The sequence below is a fragment of the Tursiops truncatus genome, chromosome 5 (genome assembly GCF_011762595.2).
Source record: "Tursiops truncatus isolate mTurTru1 chromosome 5, mTurTru1.mat.Y, whole genome shotgun sequence".
NCBI classification, from domain to species: domain Eukaryota; kingdom Metazoa; phylum Chordata; class Mammalia; order Artiodactyla; family Delphinidae; genus Tursiops; species Tursiops truncatus.
This window is the reverse complement of record NC_047038.1, coordinates 89405907-89412442: the sequence shown is the minus strand read 5'-3', so window position 1 is coordinate 89412442 and position 6536 is coordinate 89405907.

Genomic DNA, 6536 nt, shown 5'->3' with positions numbered 1-6536 from the left:
CAGAACATTCAAAATCTTGAGAAAATCCTAGAAACTAACACAGATGGGATCAAGCTGATGGAGAAAATAAATAAGTGGGAAGCAGCCGCATAGCACAGGGAGATCAGCTCGGTGCTTTGTGACCACCTAGAGGGGTGGGATAGGGAGGGTGGGAGGGAGACACAAGAGGGACGGGATATGGAGATATATGTATACTTATAGCTGATTCACTTTGTGCTACAGCAGAGACTAACACACCATTGTAAAGCAATGACCCTCCAATAAAGATGTTAAAAAAAAAAAAAGGAACTTGAGTTCAAAATATGGAAGATGAGACCAACACTTCCCAAGGGCATTTCAGAGAAGCTCTAAGTCTAAAGATCAGATATAGGCTACAGGGCAATAATCCAGAGAACAAGCTACAAAGCAACATTCTGAACAGTTAAATTAGAAGGCACCACTTCTCCCTCCCCTTCTGTACCACCACACACACCTATATAGCATACTCAGGACTCCGTGGTTGGTATCTTTTACATCTAGGTCAAAATCTAAAAATGATTCTTTCTTAATTTGGGTTCCTCAAATGCAGAACTCCAGGCAAAGACTTTTAATTTATTTGGAAGGTGATTCGAGGAGGCACAAGTGAGGAAGTGAGACCAAGAAGAGAAAAAACTAATAAAGGAGGTGTTAATGAGAAGAGTAACAGTGTAGGCAACTGGATGTAATCCTATCTGAGAAGTGGAAGATGATTTCCTAGAATTGTCCTGCCAGAGACTGGGAAGCTGGGGCATTTATGTGCTGACTGAGGTATATGTGACCAAGAAGAATAATCATGAAAACCCTAAGGAGAAAAAAAATCTACTGGGGTGAGGGGTTGTGCAAAGCAGCACTACCAGATAATAAAACACATTCTAAAACAGTGTGGTAATGGCAATCAAGAGAAAGACACATACAACTAAAAATCTAAAATTAGATTCAAATGCCTATCCGTGCACAAGGAAAATTCCAAATAGATCAGAGGGCCCAATGTAAGAAGGGGGAAAAAACGGTAAATGTACTGGATGAAACCCAAGTGAAGTGGGGAACTTTTTCCTATGATGCAAAATTCAGAGGTAGTAATAAATTCAACTACACACAAAGAAATTTTGAGGCTCTACATCGAAAAATACTGTAAGCAAAGGAAAAAATGCAGAGGAAAAATGAGAAAAGATAGCTGGAATCTATACCAGAATATACAAAGAGCTCCTGGAAATCTGAAGAGGAAAAAAGACCAACAGGGCTTCCCTGGTGGCGCTGTGGTTGGGAGTCCGCCTGCCAATGCCGGGGACACAGGCTTGTGTCCCGGTCTGGGAGGATCCCATGTGCCGCGGAGCGGCTGGGCCCGTGAGCCATGGCCACTGAGCCTGCGCGTCCGGAGCCTGTGCTCCGCAACGGGAGAGGCCGCAACAGTGAGAGGCCCGCGTACCGAAAAAAAAAAAAAAAAAAACCAACAATCTGATAGAAAAATAGTAAAATGGTATAAACAGATATTACACAAAAAGAAAAAACATAAAAAAGGGCCTTAAACCTAAAAAAGATGCTCATAACAGGAGAAACAAACATCTATAAAACACCACAGCACCATTCCTCACCTATCTGACTGGCAAAACTCTAAGTTTGACAAAATACTTTGAGGATAAAACTGTGGGAAATACGTCCTCTCATCCACTGCTGGTGGGAATGCAAAATGGTGTTGTAATACCTACTGAGGAGAATTTGGCAATATCTAAAAAAATTATGTATTTGTCTTTCGAGCCAACAAATTTCTAATAGGTACCTATGCTAAAAATACACTACCAATATTACTAAATGATTAAAGCACTAGGTTATTCATTGTGGCATTATTTGCAATAGCAAAGGATTAGAAATGATCCAAATGTCAATAAAAGGTCAATTAATAAGCTATAACATAATCACACAAAGAAATTCTGTGAAGCTGTTAAAAAAAATTGAGGAAAAAACTTGTGCATAATATGGACTAATCACCAAGATTGAATTTTTAAGTGTAAAAAGGTATAGAACAATATATGTAAGTATGTAACCCCTTGTGTAATATAGGTAGAATGGTGCAATAGAAATATATATATATATATATATATATTTGCTTAGCTGTTAAAAATAAAGGGGAGAATGGGTAACCAAGAATTGAGATAAGCTGTTATCTATAGAAGAAAGGGAGAACAGAACAGAAGGAATAGTGTCTAAGTCAGTTCAGGCTGTTATAACAAAATGCCATTAAGTGGGGAGCTTATCAACAACAGAAATTCATTGCTCACAGTTCTGGGAGCCAAGGGTCTGAGATCAGGGTGCCAGCCTGGTCAGGTTCTGGTGAGAGCCCTCCTCTGGGTTGCAGACTGCCAATTTCTGGTCGTGTCCTCACATGGCAGAAAGAGGGTATCAGGGTAATGCTGGCCTCACAGAATGAACTGGACAATATTCCCTTCTCTTCAATTTTTTGGAAGAATTTGTGTAGAGTTAGTATAATTTCTTCCTTAAATGTTCATTTTGTAGAATTCACCAGTTTTCTGGAGTTTTCTTTATGGTAATGATCTTAACTAAATGTTCCATTTCTTTAATGGATATAGAAATCATCATATTATCTATTTTTTTCTTGATGAGCTTTGGTAGTTTGTGTCTTTCAAGGCATTTGCCCATTTCATCTAAGTTGTCAAATTTATTGGCAAAATATTTTTCAAAATATTCCCTTATCATTTTGATACCTGAGGTGATGTCACCTCTCTCATTCCTGATACTAATAATTTGTTTTTTTCTTTTTTTTTTTCCCTAAAATCCAGCTAGAGGTTTATCAATAGTATTGATCTTCTCAAAGAACCAGGATTTGGTTTCATTGACTTTTATCTATGTTTCTTCTCTTTTCTATTTTATTAATTTCTATTAGTTCCTTTCTTTAGCTTGCTTTGTTTTAATTTGCTCTTTTCCCCTTAAGGTGAAAGCTGAGTTCATTGTTTTGAGAACTTCCTTCTTTTCTAATCTATGTTAAGTGAAGATAACAGAGTGTTATAAATTATAAAACAGAGTGACTTTGGTGCTATAAATTTTCTTTAAGTACTGTTTTAATGGTACCCCACAAATTCTGATATGCTGTGTTTTCATTTTAATTCAATTTAAAATATTTTTTAAGTGTCCTTTTAATTTCTCCTTTGATTCATGAGTTCTTTAGAAGTGTGTTATTTAGTTCATGAACATTTGGGGATTTCCAGATATCTTACTATTATGTATTACCAATTTAATATTATACCATCAAGCAATTCTCTGGACTCTCCCTTAACTCTTCGAAAGTAGCATCATTGGGAGGAGACAAATTCTTTCTATGGTAATCTACCAGTCTGGGGGCAGTAGGGCATGGCAAGGGAGAGGTTGGAAGAGTAATTTTCAAGAGTGGCTGGACTATATTCACCTGCTTTCAACAGTTTGTTACCGCAGCAGGAGTTTAGTCCTGTCCTAATACTATCCTGTAGACACCAGGCTTTTTGGGTTTTGCAGATGTAATTAAGGATCTTGAGATGAGGATTATCCAGGCGGGCCCTTAATCCAATGACAAATGGATTTAAGAGAAGGGCAGGGGGAGATTTGAGACAGAGAAGAGGGAGGAGAAGATGCAGACACACAGAGAGAAGATGATGTGAATATGGAAGCAGAGACCAGAGTAAAGCAGCTCCAGGCCCAGGAATGCTGGGACAGCCACCAGAAACTGGAAGAGGCAGGGAATGGACTCTGCTAGAGCCCCAAGGGGAGCGATACCCTGGTAGATTTCAGACAGCTGGCCTTCAGAACTGTGAAAGAGAGAGAAAACTGTTGTTTTAAGCAACCAAGTTTGCAGTAGTTCGTTACAGTAGCCACAAGACCACAAGACACCAACACATACTCATTACACACACACATACACACACACACACACACACACAGCAAACCTGAAGTCTTGAACTTCCTCAGTGGTTTCTTACGTTTTTGATGTTAATTTCTCAGACCCATGCTTCTTCTCCCCAGTGTGGCTTTTAGAAGATGAAGCTAACAACCCCTCTAGATCACCAGCTTATAATAAAACACAGCCTGTGGCATGTGTATTCATTTACTTATCCGTCAAATATTCATATAATGCCTATTATGTTCCAGACACTGTTCTTATGTTGAGGATAACAGAAGTGAACAAAACAGAAAAAAAAATCCCTCTCCTCATGGGTTTTACAGTAGTGGAGGTAGACAGAAAATAAACAAAATCTACTATATAAGAGATGGTGATAACTGGTGGGGGGATAAGGATAGGTGTACGATTTAAAATAGGACAGTCGGGGCTTCCCTGGTGGCACTGTGGTTGAAAGTCTGCCTGCCAGTGCAGGAGACGCGAGTTCGAGCCCTGGTCTGGGAGGATCCCACATGCCGCGGAGCAACTGGGCCCATGAGCCACAACTACTGAGCCTGCGCGTCTGGAGCCTGTCCTCCGCAACAAGAGAGGCCGCGACAGTGAGAGGCCCGCGCACCGCGATGAAGAGTGGCCCCTGCTCGCCGCAACTAGAGAAAGCCCTCGCACAGAAACAAAGACCCAACACAGCCATAAATAAATTTAAAAAATAAAATAAAATAAGACAGTCAAGGAAGACTTTTCATTTAGCAAGTGATAACAAGTAGAAGCCTGAGGAGGTGATGGAGTGAGCCCCACACGTATCTGAGGGCACAATTTCCAAGCAAGAAGAATTGCAAAGGCAAAACTCTGAGCAGGAAATTAATTGGCAACTTGAAGAACATCAAGGAGGCCACTGTGCCTAAGCAAAGAGACCCAGTGGAAAAGAAGAAAGAGAAAAGGGCGGAAAGCTATCATCATGTAGAGTCAGTGTAGAGACTTTACTCTGAGTGAGATGTGGAAAAAGTAGTATAATGTACTTAGATGCAAAGGAGTGTCTCAATTACTGTGTTGAGCCTAGAGCAGGGGGTGAGGCAAGGGTACCTGTAAGGAGACCAGTTAAGCTATTGCAATAATCCCTATGTTGTATGATTGTGGCTTGTACTAGTGGTATTGGGAAAGAGTCAAATTCTGGATGTACACTGAAGGTAGAGCCAACAGGTTTTGCTCATAGATTGAAAGTAGGGGTGATATGGAAGAGAGGAACCATAGATGACTCTAAGGTTTCTGGCTTGAGTAAGCAGAAGGAAGAACAAGACAGAGGGAGACACAAATTTGGGATGGGGTGGAGTTCAGTTTAAAATTTGCTAAGTTTGGATTGTCTCTGCATTATCAACATGGAGACGTCAGGGAGGAAGCTGACCCGAGAGCCTGGAAATTAAAGGGAAAAACATCCAGGCTGGAAATATAAATACGTGTTTTCAACATCTAGATGGTATTACTGCATCAAGTCTATATGAGATCACCTAGAGGTAAGTTTAGATTCAGGAAGAGCAGCTCTGGGACACTGCAACATTTAGTGGTCAAAGAATTGCAGAAAATGCAGTGAAGAAGATTGAGGAGATTCAGCCAATAAGGTTGGAGGAAAATCCAGAAGCCAAGTAGAAAAATACTTCAAGGAAAAGGGAGTGATCAATTGTGTCAAGTTCTCCCGAGAGAAATCAGGTAAACTAAACATTGAGAATTGACTACTGGATTTTGCAGCATAGAAGCCACTGGTAACTTTGAATAGAGAAGTTTCTACCTTGAGTTTTTATTTATTGTTTGCTTAACTTATTTTTTCTGAGAAGTAGAAATGTTCTAAAATCTCCAATTTACTATTGTATTTGTGTCAATTTGTCCTAGTGTTTCCAATCATTTTTTCTTTATATATGTCAATGAAATATCATTTGGCTCATAAATTTTCCAAACAGTTTTATCTTACTTGAACTCTCCTCTTAACAGTAAAAGATTATTTTTCCTGTTAAATGCTTTATGTTGAATTCTACTTTATCTTACTGTGATCTCTAAGTTAATACTTCTTAGCATTATACCACAATCAGGCAAAGTCCACAGATGTTCCATCAAAATTGAAAGAAAAATATAAAGGACAAAGTAACTGAGTTAGAACTGAAAGCCCATTTTATTGCTCTGAGCAAATGTTTTCTCCTGCAGCAGACGCCAAAGCATGAATGTGATTTTTAGATTTCTGTTCAAAGCTAATACAATAAACAGCCTCCCTACTGGTGGACTGATCTTTTTGTCACCACTTACTGACCTTGTCCCTCTCTATTCTTTCCCCTGCCCCTACTTCCCATCCTCCATATCTCATGAGTTATCTCCTTAAAAGCTAATCACTCTGCTTAGATATTACTCTGGTCCCCTGTTACCTATAAGACATCATCCAAACCCTTTGGAATAAAACCCATGAGAATCCACTCAATCCTATATAGCTTGAACGTCTTGCTTGATCTTCCATGTCTATAGCCTTCTTCCCCACTCTATACTCCCCTAAAATCATTCATCATCATTTGTCATAGGCCATGTTTTCCTCTTTCATGTGTTTGCCTTCTCCTTTACTTGAATGGATGAATGCCCACTCATCTTCTAAGATGCTTCT